Source organism: Pecten maximus, chromosome 16 (genome assembly GCF_902652985.1).
Source record: "Pecten maximus chromosome 16, xPecMax1.1, whole genome shotgun sequence".
Classification (NCBI taxonomy): domain Eukaryota; kingdom Metazoa; phylum Mollusca; class Bivalvia; order Pectinida; family Pectinidae; genus Pecten; species Pecten maximus.
This window is the reverse complement of record NC_047030.1, coordinates 30,870,600-30,888,137: the sequence shown is the minus strand read 5'-3', so window position 1 is coordinate 30,888,137 and position 17,538 is coordinate 30,870,600. Positions and strand designations below refer to the sequence as shown.

At 38.1% G+C, this 17,538-nt stretch overlaps 1 long non-coding RNA gene across 1 annotated transcript; it reads right to left on the bottom strand.

The window, feature by feature from the left end:
• Positions 1-7,521: 7,521 nt before the first annotated feature.
• Positions 7,522-10,466, bottom strand: LOC117314668. Its single transcript, XR_004529562.1, has 4 exons — positions 10,122-10,466; positions 9,317-9,488; positions 8,844-8,975; positions 7,522-8,120 (listed from the first exon to the last, which is right to left on the bottom strand). It is a non-coding gene; the product is annotated as an uncharacterized LOC117314668 (long non-coding RNA).
• Positions 10,467-17,538: the final 7,072 nt, after the last annotated feature.

Genomic DNA, 17,538 nt, shown 5'->3' with positions numbered 1-17,538 from the left:
CGCTTATATCAATACAGCCAAATTGAGGAGGGGGGGGGGGGGGGGGGGGGGGGGGGGTAGACTCACCATTTATGCAAAATCTGTTCCCCTTCCCCCAAGAATGTTTCTTACTAAATTGGGTTCAAATCCATCCATAAATGTATGACTAGTAGCGATTTATAGGAATTACCTCTATTTCCCATATGGGGCGCCGCCCCTTTGGCCCCTTGGGGGTCAGAGTAACCATTTATCCAAAATCTGTTCCCCTGAGGATGTTTCTGACTAAATTGGGTTCAAATCAATTCATAACTTTATGACAAGTAGCGATTTTAAGGAATTGCCTCAATTTCCCCTATTGGGCCCCGCCCCTCAGGCCCCTTGGGGGTCAGAGTCACCATTTATGCAAAATCTGTTCCCCTTTCCCCAAGAATGTTACAGACGAAATTGGGTTCAAATCCATTCATAACTTTATGACTAGTAGCGATTTAAAGGAATTACTTCTATTTCCCCTATTGGAATCCGCCCCTTTGGCTCCTCGGGGGTCAGAGTCACCATTTATGCAAAATCTTTCCCCTTCCCCCTAGAATGTTTCTGACCAAATTGGGTTGAAATCCATTCATAACTTTATGACTAGTAGCGATTTGAAGGAATTACCTCTATTTCCCAATTAGGCCCCGCCCCTTTGGCCCCTTGGGGGTCAGAGTAACCATTTATGCAAAATCTGTTCCCCTTCCCTGAAGGATGTTTCTGACCAAATTTGGTTCAAATCCATTCATAACTTTATGACAAGTAGCGATTTTAAGGAATTGCCTCAATTTCCCCTATTGGGCCCCGCCCCTCAGGCCCCTTGGGGGTCAGAGTCACCATTTATGCAAAATCTGTTCCCCTTCCCCCAAGAATGTTTCTGACCAAATTGGATTAAAATCCATTCATAACTTTACGACTAGTAGCGATTTAAAGGAATTACCTCTATTTCCCCATTAGGCCCCGCCCCTTTGGCCCCTTGGGGGTCAGAGTCACCATTTATGCAAAATCTGTTCCCCTTCCCCCAAGAATGTTTCTTACTAAATTGGGTTCAAATCCATCCATAAATGTATGACTAGTAGCGATTTATAGGAATTACCTCTATTTCCCATATGGGGCGCCGCCCCTTTGGCCCCTTGGGGGTCAGAGTAACCATTTATCCAAAATCTGTTCCCCTGAGGATGTTTCTGACTAAATTGGGTTCAAATCAATTCATAACTTTATGACAAGTAGCGATTTTAAGGAATTGCCTCAATTTCCCCTATTGGGCCCCGCCCCTCAGGCCCCTTGGGGGTCAGAGTCACCATTTATGCAAAATCTGTTCCCCTTTCCCCAAGAATGTTACTGACGAAATTGGGTTCAAATCCATTCATAACTTTATGACTAGTAGCGATTTAAAGGAATTACTTCTATTTCCCCTATTGGAATCCGCCCCTTTGGCTCCTCGGGGGTCAGAGTCACCATTTATGCAAAATCTTTCCCCTTCCCCCAAGAATGTTTCTGACCAAATTGGGTTGAAATCCATTCATAACTTTATGACTAGTAGCGATTTGAAGGAATTACCTCTATTTCCCAATTAGGCCCCGCCCCTTTGGCCCCTTGGGGGTCAGAGTAACCATTTATGCAAAATCTGTTCCCCTTCCCTGAAGGATGTTTCTGACCAAATTTGGTTCAAATCCATTCATAACTTTATGACAAGTAGCGATTTTAAGGAATTGCCTCAATTTCCCCTATTGGGCCCCGCCCCTCAGGCCCCTTGGGGGTCAGAGTCACCATTTATGCAAAATCTGTTCCCCTTCCCCCAAGAATGTTTCTGACCAAATTGGATTAAAATCCATTCATAACTTTACGACTAGTAGCGATTTAAAGGAATTACCTCTATTTCCCCATTAGGCCCCGCCCCTTTGGCCCCTTGGGGGTCAGAGTCACCATTTATGCAAAATCTGTTCCCCTTCCCCCAAGAATGTTTCTTACTAAATTGGGTTCAAATCCATTCATAAATGTATGACTAGTAGCGATTTAAAGGAATTACCTCTATTTCCCATATGGGGCGCTGCCCCTTTGGCCCCTTGGGGGTCAGAGTAACCATTTATCCAAAATCTGTTCCCCTTCCCTGGAGGATGTTTCTGACTAAATTGGGTTCAAATCCATTCATAACTTTATGACAAGTAGCGATTTTAAGGAATTGCCTCAATTTCCCCTATTGGGCCCAGCCCCTCAGGCCCCTTGGGGGTCAGAGTCACCATTTATGCAAAATCTGTTCCCCTTCCCCCAAGAATGTTTCTGACCAAATTGGGTTCAAATCCATTCATAACTTTATGACTAGTAGCGATTTAAAGGAATTACTTCCCCTATTGGGACCCGCCCCTTTGGCTCCTCGGGGGTCAGAGTCACCATTTATGCAAAATCTGTTCCCCTTCCCCCAAGAATGTTTCTGACCAAATTGGGTTGAAATCCATTCATAACTTTATGACTAGTAGCGATTTGAAGGAATTACCTCTATTTCCCCATTAGGCCCCGCCCCTTTGGCCCCTTGGGGGTCAGAGTAACCATTTATGCAAAATCTGTTCCCCTTGCCTGAAGGATGTTTCTGACCAAATTGGGTTCAAATCCATTCATAACTTTATGACAAGTAGCGATTTTAAGGAATTGCCTCAATTTCCCCTATTGGGCCCCGCCCCTCAGGCCCCTTGGGGGTCAGAGTCACCATTTATGCAAAATCTGTTCCCCTTCCCCCAAGAATGTTTCTGACCAAATTGGGTTCAAATCCATTCATAACTTTATGACTAGTAGCGATTTGAAGGAATTACCTCTATTTCCCCATTAGGCCCCGCCCCTTTGGCCCCTTGGGGGTCAGAGTAACCATTTATGCAAAATCTGTTCCCCTTCCCCCAAGAATGTTTCTGATTAAATTGGGTTGAAATCCATTCATAACTTTATGACTAGTAGCGATTTAAAGGAATTGCCTCAATTTCCCCTATTGGGCCCCGCCCCTCGGGCCCCTTGGGGGTCAGAGTCACCATTTATGCAAAATCTGATCCCCTTCTGCCAAGGATGTTTCTGACTAAATTTGGTCAAAATCCAATAAGAACTTTTTGACTAGTAACGATTTGAAGCAAATGTTGACGGACGACGGACGACGGGCCATGACATAAGCTCACCGGACCTTCGGTCCAGGTGAGCTAAAAACCTAAATGGTTATACATGAATTCATAATAAATAGAATTATTGACAAAAAGTTTCATTTATTTTCACACTTTCTGGAGACCAATAAGGAGATTGATGATCATTTTAAGTGATTTGTTCGTGACATGAAAATCAAACATTTTTAATTAAATTTCAAAAGCAAATATAGATTTATTTTGAAAGTTATGAGGAATATTGATATTTTAGAAAGTCTTATATTATATGGATTTGATATATCGATTGCCAATAGATATACATGTATTTATCATTTTACATGAAAACAACAAAAAGTTATACTACATGAAAACATTTGAAAAGGTTGAATCGTGAGCTGAATAATATATAAATAAGACAAGCTGGTTCAATAATAATTTAGCATTTTCATATATATTACGAGTGCGAGTAGCTACTGCAGTAAACCTTATCACAAAAGCCCAGATTATGTATATTGTCTCTGTCGGGGAAGGTACAGCACAAATGACCACCACGACAGATATGTGCCAGTTTTCTTAGTTTAAAAAAATAAACGATCGAATTCCATCACGCCATCACCGATCACGTTAGGTCTACCGATTCATAGATTTGAAACACAGGGACTTCGATCAGTTATCGCAGTAATCCGAAGGGTTCTGGTGTTGATATCGCTGATTAAAGTCTGCATATAGTATATAGGAAGATCGTCAGAAAATTCGGACTATAATCGCAGTAGATATTGTGATTTTGTGGTCTGGCCAGGCTTAACAACTTATCGTAAACAGTTTCGTCCTAAATAAACAAACGCTTATTTCAGTGGGTCAACAAACAGATTTAAACTTTGTAAGCAACTTGCCTTTAATTCATGTTGATAGATATTAATTTCTAGCGACAAACATCACACTTTGATGCTTCGTGTGAAGCCCGTGTCCACGTGCCTCCATTTTGACATAGTGCTCGCTCACGAAAACAGACGGAACACGTGATCGCTAAATATCGGACCAAATCTCATAAAATCTCGTGAACAAACTACCAAGTTGTAAACAAAAGAAATGTTATTAGCCAAAACCTGGAGGGTATTATGAAAATCGGGAATTTGTTTGCGCTTGGTTGTTATGCCGTCTTTACTCCTAGTAGTTAAACAAGTGTCCTCTGTAAGGTAGGCCTAACGTCAGAATCTCGCAGTTATCTCCCTTCAAACAGTATTTTCGATATAGATTTGCAAAAATCGATGCAGGTGTAGATATTTACAAGACATTATTCTTATTGTTTATTCAAAATAGTTCCTGAAATGTTCACAACATTATAAGCATAGTTAATACATTTCTGTGCACATCTACTTTGAATGACGGACTACAATGACGTGCCTCATACTAGGAACTAATAGTATAAGCGAATCATTACCCCTAGTTATAGAAATTACCACCAGAGGTCTCAAATTCCGGGGTCTCACTAGTTACCGACAAGAGCCGACAAGAGCCGACAAGAAACTAGATTTACCGACAAGAGCCGACAAGAAGTTAGAATTACCGACAAGAAGCCGACAAGAAAGGAAATGAGAGATAAAATAGCTTTTATTTATTAATACAATGTATGATTTGTTAATTTTTTCTATTTTTGAATATTTTGTGGTCTGATATAATGGTTTTGACAGGTAATATTGAGCCGACAAGAACATAGATTTACCGACAAGAGGGTGCAATTACCGACAAGAAGCCGATAGGAAAGAAAATGAAATACAAAATAGTTACTTTCTATTTTGTTTTTATTATCAGAGTGTTTGATTTGTTTATATACATGTATATTATTTTGGATTGTTTTGTTGTCTAATGTAATGTTGGCGACAAGTAATATTGAGCCGACAAGAAAAAATAGATCTACCGACAAGAGGCTGGAATTACCGACAAGAAAGTAAATAAAAGATGAAACACATTTCATTTATTAATACTATGTTTGATTTGTTCATTTATTAGTTATTTATTATGTATTTGGATTGTTTTGGGGTCTAATGTAATATTGAGCCGACAAGAAAAAATAGATCTACCGACAAGAGGCTGGAATTACCGACAAGATGACGATAAGAGACAAAGTATGTATATATTATTCTTTATTTCTTTGTTTTGTTTTGTTTTCATGTATTTGTTTTGTAGAACTCCTAGCCATGCATTTTGTCAACTATAAATACATGTTACCAGACCTCACGACGTGGACGTGGTTCTACTTCGAGGTCCTAATGATTTTTTGTTTTTGTTTTTTGTTTGTTTTTTGTTTTTTTTGTTTTTTTTTGTTTTTTTTTTTCAAATATGTACATATATACAAACGGTCCCACCAATCAAAAGCATTCGAAGATAAACATATTCTGTTGGTGAATGTTTTTGGTTTCAACAGTCAAATATTCCACCACTAACGGTCCCACCAGACTCACTGAAGTTTTTGTTTTTTAAGCGATAGAGTTTTTGCATTTTTTGTGCGTTTTCTTTGCCCAGGTTTACGTGCCAAAGATTGAGTTTGTGGGATTGTGAGACCACCATCCGTTGATGTAGTGGACTCTTATTGTCTTTCACGTCTGATCCCATGACTTAGGAATCTTTGCAGTAGATAAGCTTTCTCTTTTTCATTCTTAATCTGCCAGAGCGATTTAGAACATTGGAGACTGCTTAGTGATGGACTTAACTCGAAGTCCCCATGGCCATATAATGCACCATGTATCAAACTTTCTTGTAGCTGTGCTTCTCGCAATATTTTTGTGATCAGCTCTGGCAGTTTCTCAGGCTTCCAATCTTGATTTAGTTTCAAGATATGATTGATCGATTCGCAATTATTATTTTTCCACTGCAAAGGGATTCTTCGGTCATTTTTTCGTGCACCGTAAACATATTCCTTTATGGTAGGAATGACCTTTTCTGTAAGGTATGGGCCAACAAGGTCTTCGTACTTTCGCTCAACTTATAATTTCTAAATATGGGCCCGCCCACATCGCCAATTATTATTTTTCATTATCAGGTAGTTGGGGTTTGAATTAATTCATTGCAACAATTTCTAATAATCAATCTACACTAACTTATATAAAATAAAAATATATATCGTGATTTACTCTTTTTTAGTACGAAATTTGAAATATTTTGGTAGTTATTATAATCAATACAAAATAAACATTGAAGTAATTCCATTATCATATCATTTAATCTTTCAAATATATACATATAATTAAATTGTTAATTGTTCAATTTGTCCAGTCCATATTATTTAATTAGTATACATACTATATATATATGTCGGCTTCTTGTCGGTAATTCTAACTTCTTGTCGGTTCCCGTTCAATGCAGAAACTAAGATACGGAAACAATTGTATCAATCATTTTCTATTAATGCAATCATTGTCACATATATTACTACATTGTACGTGTAATTAAATAAGTATAAATCGAGAAATAAATCGATCGTATTGTTAATTTTCTTGTCGGCTTCTTGTCGGTAGACTAATTATAACCTCTTGTCGGCAAATCATTTTTTCTTGTCGGCTTAATTAACAAGAAAACAATCCAAATAGATAATGAATAACTGATAAATGAACAAATCAAACATGGTATTGATAAATAAAATGTATTTTATATTTTATTTTCTTTCTTGTCGGTAATTGCAGCCTCTTGTCTGTAGATCTATTTTTCTTGTCGGCTCAATATTCCCTGTCGCCAACATTACATAAAACCACAAAATAATCCAAAGAGATAATAACTAACTAATAAATGAGCAAATCAAAGATAGTATTAATAAATAAAATGTGTTTATTTTCTTTCTTATCGGCTTCTTGTCGGTAATTCCATCCTCTTGTCGGTAAATCTATGTTCTTGTCGGCTCAATATTACCTGTCAAAACCATTATATCAGACCACAAAATATTCAAAAATAGAAAAAATAATCAAATCATACATTGTATTGATAAATAAAAGCTTTTTTATTTCTCATTTTCTTTCTTGTCGGCTTCTTGTCGGTAATTCTAACTTCTTGTCGGCTTCTTGTCGGTAATTCTAACTTCTTGTCGGCTCTTGTCGGTAAATCTAGTTTCTTGTCGGCTCTTGTCGGTAACTAGTGAGACCGAAATTCCGGGCTTCCGCCGAAGAGAAATTTATACTGAATATACCTTTTTTCATGTAATAGCACTTTATTTGTAGTCTTGATAGTTTTCATAAATGTATATATAGTTCAACTACATCATATATGAATCGAAAGAAACTACAAAATGAACTGTGAAAGGAAATATAACGAAAATGAAAGTGAGAGATTGTGACGTCACAACTCGTAGGTGATTGTAATATGGCAGGCGTAAACGCCTCCATAATAAAACCTTAGTAGAAAAATTTGGGATGAAATTTGAGGGGAAAAGTTATATAAGTGCATTATAATTTATCAACTCCAAAACCAAAAATAAGGAAAAACAGTTATTGTTATACATTAGAATACTACAGTACACCCACCCACATGGATTTGTTCTATAATAATTGTTTTATGTGTTAGGATATAATCAGAAGGATGGACCTAAAGCCACTGATAAATTTAGTTCTTCAGCTAGTGTATCGTCAGCCAGGCCTAGTTTTTGACCTTTGCGAAAATGCAGGTGAACCAGAGGATCCACAAGATCCAGAGGATCCAGGACTAGTACCAAATGCTGCTCCTCCAATTCATTTCAACTGTACTGCACATCCAACATATCTGCACTGGACAATGATATTTGCACCACATGCTTTTCTTTGACAAGTTGTGGGTATTTGAACTGACGTGAGTTACAACAAGGCACTTTGGAAGCATATTGATTTCCTTTCTTCAACACTATCCTTTTGAGTGTCTGTTTCCACAATGTCTCCTTCATCCTCTGTAAGCTCATCATCAACATCAACCTCTTCCATTTCTATGGGATCTTCAGCCATTGGCAAGTGTTCAGGTTGATGTGTCTGAGGTATACTGGAAAGTAAAAGACAATGTACAATGTAATTCATTTAAACAAGAGGCCCAATGAACCTGTATCGCTCACTTGGCTATACAGCAACTTTGAAGTTATCTCGGTTATTTCTGAAGATACTATGAAGATTACCGCTTTATCAAAATCACAGTAGGCTAGGATTATCAATATCAATTAACTTCCAGCATACAACTAGGTTTCAGAGTTTCTGCTAGTGAGAAACCATTATATTTTAAGATTAAGCCTATTTAACCCAAATTACATAGAATGAATGTCATTCATTTTGAACAAACTTGGTAGCCTTTTACACCAGCATGCTACAGGCCTAATATCAAGTCCCTGTGCCTCTTGGTCATTGAGTAAAAGTTGTTTTAAGTAAAACGTGGACACCGGATGGCCAGACAGAAAGACAGCAGGACAGACGTCGGATGCCGCACCAGTACTCCTACACAGCAGCATATTACAGTTATAATTATATGTTTCTTGGTTATTGATAAAAATGTCCTTTTAGTTTACAATTGAGGATGTTAGACCTTTGTGACCTTGAATGACATTGACAGCAAGGTCATCCATTTACAGACTGTGTGCAGGATGACAGGTGACAGAACATAATGTCCTGCAGGGAAATTGGGCGTACCGATACCTCTTTACTATATACAAGTAATGTATTATTATAGCAACAAGAAGTCAAGAACACACCATAAAAAATAACACAACATACTTACTCAATAAATGAGGTGTCATCCTCTTTAGCCTTCTGTTGGTAATGGGAAAGCAAACTGACATTAATGTTACTCTCGGAGTCTGATTGTAATGCTTCCACACAAGATAAATCAGACGAGTGTGATGACTGAGCTCTGAAATATTAAAATTATGAAAAATTACACAATTCTTTTAAAAACAAATAGATATGCCCGAAATGGTGTATTATTTATTCATGACATGCAGTAGCAGAGCATGTTTATAATTACAGAATATAAATTTAGTATGTTTGACTGCTCACCCTACCAAACAGTATGGTGCTGGGTCTAACAGTTAAAATATGTAAAATATGTTGTAAAAAACAAAATAGTAAAAACATTTATGGAATTACAATGTCATTTATGTGTGACCTGCTACAGTTTACTTCAACACGGAGATACATCAATGTATATTTTGAGGGGTTATAAATCCAACATAGTTAGATCCAAGAACTTACTCTATATCTGAGACATCGGAGGTCTATCTATAGCTATAGGTTCTTTATCGGCATGTGTAGGCGTAGATGTTACTGGTGTAGGGGTGCACACATGTGATGGCGGTCCCATAGAAGTTCCAGCTGGTGTGGGGATGTCTTCACCTGCATGAACTTTTTGTGTCACTGAAGTGCACTTGAAAAATATAAAAATAATTTTGTACTGCATGCTAAGTTATAATGATAATCTTTTCCCACAAATCGTAATTGTTACCACATTACAAAGAATGGAACAGAACAGCACTTGTATTTGAAGCCATACACCAATATTATTTGCAAATATTTTATATTATGAGTCAACTGTACATCTGAAACATATAGGCCTATATGCCTACATGTAATATGATAGTTGTCAGGAAAGTCCCACTGAACTTTACACATATACCATTTTGTATTTAATAAAGAAAACAGTAAGCTTGATAGGTCTGAAATTAATCATCAGTCGTACATCAATTTATAATTTTTCATAATTAAAATAATAGTGGTATAAATATAGCCTATAGCTGTGATATGCGAACAATAAAAAAGCCGTATAAATTACCCCTTACGGGGCCCCATAAAACGGAGGTGGAATGTGTCTATCTCTTCATTCTACACATCATTTACATTTATGTTGCTTGAAACTAATAACCATTACACGCAAGCAACATACTTTATGCATTGTTTGTCAACAAAATTAAGGACATTTACGAGTTACATTCTGATAACGATATAAAATGTACGGCAATAGAATAGAACTGACCCTACGCAGGCTACGGGCCGGGCTTACCACTTATCCAGAAGAATCCGTGCTGCATGCTCGTTTGTAGAGAAACTATTTTCTTCATTGAATGTCTTCCAACTAGTGTGTTGCTTCCCCAGTCATATAACCGGGTTGTCCTGTGACCATTTCTGTTTACGTCGCTTTGTTGCCGAACTCGTTTCAATTCTAGGCCGACATCTCTTGGCTTCGGAAGCCATGTTTCTGCCGATATATGTTTACGTTCTACTAACCTAGATTCTTGCGCATGCGCCCAAAGCGGGAAATTTGCATTTTATCTCGTCATTCGACAGTGAGAGGATTCCCCAGAAAATTATTATTTTTTGATTCTAGGGGTTTTATATCGCCAAAACTTCAATAAGAATTTTTCATAAGAGAGTATTTTCTTTATGGATTTGCCGTTTTTTCAACTTTGACCTATTTCTTCCCCGAATAGTCGCTTTAAGAATGTACAGCACTTTTCGTTGTTCACCTACAAATACCTTCACGCTCTAATCTGTTTCATTAGTAGGGATTTTCGGTAGTCGGGTGCTCTAAGACGATTTATAGAGCAAGTGTTAAAGTTCATACTTCAATATTGGAACTCTTCAGTGTTTTAAGTATCGAAATCGGCATATAGAAACGAACAAACGTTGATAGACGAATGCAATGGATCGTTATCAATTCAATTAATTATTTACAGATGATTTCCAAAGAATAAGGTATAGTTACAAGTTTTCGTTTGTACATCGGTCATGCAAGTTTGTAGATTCAACACTGTAGTGATTTAACCACCGTCCTCGCGCTGCCATGACAGCCGATCTAAGCCGCGATCACGAATGCATTGACAAAGTGAAAGTTAAAGTCTTATGCGCACCATGCCGCTTTTTCTTAAAAGTACACTCACACCTCATATTGATTGAGGTTGTTTAACCATACCTGATCAATTGAAATATAAGAAAACTAACAAAAACACTAAAAAATACAAAATGAAGCCTTCGTATCAGGCAGTACAGACACAACGCGAGATCCGTAAACGATGTGACGTCATCGGAATGTACAAGTATTTTACAAAAATACACTAATGAGCAACAGAATGGGACGCAACATTAACCCACATGCGAATTGACGCAACGCATAGGAAACCTATATACTTTTGACTGAAATCTTTATACTTAGGACACAAAACTTTTTACTCATAACACATATCTTTATACTCAAGAGAAAAAACGCTATACCCATGACACAGCTCGAGACACAAATCCTAACTCGAGACACAAATCCTTACTCATGACACAAATCTTAACCCCGGACACTCATTCTAACTCGAGACAAAAATTCTAACACAGGACTCAAATATTTACTCGAGACACGAATCCTTACTTGAGAAACGAATTCTAACCCGAGACACAAATCCTAACTCTAAACACAAATCCTTAATCGATGCATAAACCCTTACTCGAGACACAAATCCTTACTCGAGACACAAATCCTTACTCGAGACACCAATCCTTTCTCGTGACACGAATCCTAACCCTAGACACAAATCCTTACTCGAGACACACATCTTTACTCGAGACACGAATCCTTACTCGAGACACCAATCCTTACTCGAGACACAAATCCTTACTCGAGAATCCTTACTCGAGACACCAATCCTTTCTCGTGACACGAATCCTAACCCTAGATACAAATCCTTACTCGAGACACACATCTTTACTCGAGACACCAATCCTTACTCGAGACACCAATCCTTACTCGAGACACAAATCCTTACTCGAGACACAAATCCTTTCTCGTGACACGAATCCTTACTCGAGACACACATCCTTACTCGAGACACAAATCCTTACTCGAGACACCAATCCTTACTCGAGACACGAATCCTTACTCGAGACACAAATCCTTACTCGAGACACAAATCCTTACTCATGACACAAATCTTAACCCCGGACACTCATTCTAACTCGAGACAAAAATTCTAACACAGGACTCAAATATTTACTCGAGACACGAATCCTTACTTGAGAAACGAATTCTAACCCGAGACACAAATCCTAACTCTAAACACAAATCCTTAATCGATGCATAAACCCTTACTCGAGACACGAATGCAAACTCGAGACATCAATCCTTATTTGAGACACAAATCCTTACTCGAGACACCAATCTTTACTCGAGACACCAATCCTTACTTGAGACACCAATCCTTACTCGAGACACAAATCCTTAATCGAGACACAAATCCTAACCCGAGACACGAATCCTAACCCAAGACACAAATCCTTAATCGAGACACAAATCCTAACTCGAGACACAAATCCTAACTCGAGACACAAATCCTTACTCGATATAAAAAAAAAACTTACTTGAGAAACAAATCCTAACCCGAGACACAAACCTAACCTGAGACACGAATCCAAACTCGAGACACAAATCCTTACTTGAGATATTTATCCTTACTCGAGACACCAATCCTTACTCGAGACACCAATCCTTACTCAAGACACAAATACTTACTTGAGACACAAATCCTTACTCGAGACACAAATCCTAACCCGAGACACCAATCCTTACTCGAGACACAAATCCTTACTCGAGACACAAATCCTTACTCGAGACACCAATCCTTTCTCGTGACACGAATCCTAACCCTAGACACAAATCCTTACTCGAGACACACATCTTTACTCGAGACACGAATCCTTACTCGAGACACCAATCCTTACTCGAGACACAAATCCTTACTCGAGACACAAATCCTTACTCGAGACACCAATCCTTTCTCGTGACACGAATCCTAACCCTAGATACAAATCCTTACTCGAGACACACATCTTTACTCGAGACACCAATCCTTACTCGAGACACCAATCCTTACCCGAGACACAAATCCTTACTTGAGACACCAATCCTTACCCGAGACACCAATCCTTACTTGAGACACAAATCCTTACTCGAGACACGAATCCTTACCCGAGACACCAATCCTTACTCGAGACACCAATCCTTACCCGAGACACAAATCCTTACTCGAGACACACATCCTTACTCGAGACACCAATCCTTACTCGAGACACAAATCCTTACTCGAGACACCAATCCTTACTCGAGACACCAATCCTTACTCGAGACACAAATCCTTACTCGAGACACGAATCCTTACTCGAGACACGAATCCTTACTCGAGACACCAATCCTTACTCGAGACACAAATCCTTACTCGAGACACAAATCCTTACTCGAGACACCAATCCTTACTCGAGACACCAATCCTTACTCGAGACACAAATCCTTACTCGAGACACCAATCCTTACTCGAGACACGAATCCTTTCTCGAGACACAAATCCTTACTCGAGACACAAATCCTTACTCGAGACACGAATCCTTACTCGAGACACGAATCCTTACTCAAGACACAAATCCTTACTCGAGACATTTATCCTTACTAGAGACCAAAATTCTAAATCGAGACACAAATCCTTACTCGAGACATTTATCCTTACTAGAGACCAAAATTCTAAATCGAGAAACAAATCCTTACTGATGACACGGTTACTTACTCGGATATTAATTTTAATTACTTTCACACAAATCTTTACTCAATGGCCTATCTTCACTCGTTTAGTGAGATTGAAATTCTACAGACTGAGCTATACTACAGGTAACAGCTGTGTTAATCCGCCCATAGCTATTTAACATATCATAGCTATGTTAGCCTCTGCTTGTATTCAACAATAAAGAAAAAAACCACTAATGTGATATTTCACAACCCGTCTGGTTTGTATTGCGTCTACACACAACTGGAACTATAGTAAGGACACAGCAAGAACAATGACATACCCATTTGACTCAAGGCCATGTTGCGTGACCGTGTAATATTAAACCCCATTTTCTGCATGCAGGTATAGTATATATATACGTAGTTGTAGATTGCAATTACGCCGCCATTTTTATGACGGCATAGGAACAAGAGGGAAATAAGGAAAATGTTCTATTATTCAGGCAGATCATCAAAAATGTGAATTTCTCTGTGTTTATTCTCCTAAACAGGTAGGTCCACAGACATTTTATAGAAAGATAGAGTTGTTCATTATCATAATTTGTCAATTAGTTGGTGTAATGTTAAGAGGATAGGCGGAGTTTCGAAATAAATGTGTATAAAAAACGATGTATGATACGAACTGTGAAGATACCTCCAAATTTATTACAATCTAAATCTTTTGATTGTGTCATATTTAGGCTATATATTTTTGTTGACATCTGACCAACGTTATTACTTTCGTTAATTATGTTTGTCGATGATTTGTTAAGGATTGAAATATCCATTTTTTACATGACGATAATAAAAACAGAAGATCATATTGAAAATTACCGGATTATTTTCGCATTTATTGAGACACCAATGTGCTACAAATACAACGGAAGGTAACACTGATTTAGTTCATAGCTATCGTATCAAGTTAAGGGAATAGTTATTACAAACATAGCAGTATTTGCTTCACTTAGTTAGTCTAGACTTACTTTCGTTTAACAGTTTACGGATATGGTCATATTAATAATTCATCTTCTCAGCCATAGTCGATCTAATTACTTATCCGCAGGATTTTTCTATTAAGATTATTTCTACTTCTCATGTACAGTTCATCTTTGTTTAAAATTGACTGGTCTGCAGGTCTGATCTGACTACCCTCAGCTGACCCTGACCACAGGGCAACGTTACTATCGTATCCTTTTATAAACACTTCATAGTAAATGTCTGTATCCACGGCAGATTCGTCTGGATTACTTCAATTTTCTACCTTCTGGTGCATATGATATACACGTCCCTGCTCCTTGGACTTTGTTTCTCCGACACACATGTTCTCCATTTCATGTTTGGTTATGTATTGTTTAATGTACAACTTCTCAACAAGGGTCATTTATAATTATGGACGGCCTTCCCGAATAGTGACAAACATGAAATGGGGTTTTCTCAGTCAGATCGTTTAAATATTGATACGGTTGCCTTGTAGCCCTTTTGCTCAGTCTGTAAAGCGGCTGGTTAGTAAAACCGGGCGACGCAGGTTCGATCACGGTGGAGGCATCCTACTTGCTTTTCTGTTACATTTGGTGCCGTTGAAAATCTCCAAGTGCAAACTATTGGAAAATGAGAGGCTTCGTTGGGGTTAAAACCTGGGTTAATGTGTTAACGGGGTGAACACGTTTGAAAAGTGAGAAATAGTGTGGCGGGTTTTAATTGCCAATAGTGTACATAGTAATACGGCCGCCTTGCTTCTAGAGTCGGTGTTGGGGGATTTCCCCTTTAGTTCAGTCGGTAGAGTGGCGGGCCAGTATGCAAGGGTCGCGGGTTCGATCCCATGTGGAGACACACTATATTCGCTTTCCTGTTATATATATCATAACAATCTTGCATCTTCTGCACTTTTACGTTGTCATTAGCATGTGAAATGTGGCAGTAGAATAATGATGTCATTATGCAGTGCCCATGTCATCACGGATATGATATGTGCGATCATCTGGAATCCGACAATGCAAAGTGAAGACAATGATAGTCACATCAGGACAATCAATAAGAATTTCAGCCGATATACGTATAGATGTAATACATTGTTAATTTTACAAGGTGTTTACCTGTTTTTTTGTTGTTGTTGTTGTTGGGTTTGTTTTTGGGGGTGGGGGGGGGGAGGGATGGGGGGGGGGGGGGTTAGAATGGGGGATGTATGATATACAGTCTATATGTATTGGATTATGACCTATTATTGGCCTACTTTGTAGCATATTTTGCTGACGCGTTCTTTCATGATTTAAAATAATGGCAAAAAATCTAAAAATCTGGAAAAGTGGTACATATTCTTAGACTGTTATTCTGAGGTTCCTGTGTTTCTTCATCAACGGTGATTGAATCAGGTGATTATAGCTGCGCTCTTCTAAGGCTTTGCCTTCATTCATAAAAGCGCAGCTCATCGCACCCGAAGGGCGCGAGAGCGAAGCTCTCTTTAAGACAACACGTGTATAAGCTATATTTCCAATCAATTCTATACCCCTTCAACTTTGAAATCGTGTCCCTCGGGAAAAGTCGCGCGCTTCCAGTAGAGGCAGCCATGTTTGAAATCTCGTTCCCTACACGACGAGACCTGAATGATTTCTCTCTCGACGAAACAAATAAATGAAAGTAAGTTCTAATTACTTAATTTTTAAAATATCCGCACAACCCATTACAAAGGCCTGATTCCTTTAAAAGTTACTATTTCTATTTTTCTTTTGGCCGACGAGGTAAGCTTTGTCGGTAAATGTATTTTGCGAATTTGAATGGCTTGAGATCTTTCATTGGTTGCCAAAGTCTGAACCTTCCCAGTTTCTGTGCTGATCAAATTGGATGCGAGAGTAAAATAAGAGGTTATTTTGCTGCGTTATATAGAACAGTTTTTAATTGTATTATCATTAGATAACAACACCATTCTGAGTGGGTGTTTTCGGTTGTAATCACAACCGAAAACACCCACTCAGAATGGTGTTGTTGTCGTCAGGCGTGATATATCATAATACAGGAGATAATTGCTTAACAAAAAAAATCGCCCATGGCCTAGCTGTCCTACTGTAGTGTGATACCTAATAAATATTTCATTATGTCGCAATTACCATATGATATGACACGTAGAGAATTGCAATCGTGGCAATGTCATATAGAATTCATTGAATTTCTTCAATACTTCGATATGACACCCACTGTCACACCCCGTTATTGAACTTATGTGATAATTTCAACAAGAAAAAAACAGTCATGATATATCCTCTTTTATCTGTTTACTGTCTTAGTATTTTGTTGCTTTTTAAGGTGAAATATAGGCTTAATTTTATATATACTGAGTATGTGGCCCCACCGGCACAGACGAGTGAGGCAATCTTACATAAAAAACTAGGGTAAATCATTTCGATTTTTGTCTGGGTTCAACAAGGAATTCGGTCTAGAGTGTTATATGGTGAAAAAGGAATTGATATTGTAGAAATAAGTCTGGCTGCCAAGGGGAATTAGTGATGTACTGATAATGGAATTAAATATTAAAGATTGGAACTTTAAGTAAAAAAGTTTTTTTCGGATTGCCAACATTCTTTACCATATTGAACGGATATACCATATGCCAACAGTTGCCGTTGAAACAGGACAATGTCTAACTCGGTAAATTTCAATTTGTTTACATCCTGTTAGATAGTATATATATTCACCCTTCCCCACACAAAATACCTGACAACATGTAAAACGACAGCGGAACCTAAATGTCCCTGAAGTTAAAAATGGAGAACTATAAGCATTTATCAGTAATTTATCATAAATCAGTTTTAATACTTTTTACACATGAATAAGTATTCCCATAAATACAATGTCTACTGATAGAAATCTAACTTTCTAATTAAGCAAGTCCAATGATTGAGTTCTGGTCACC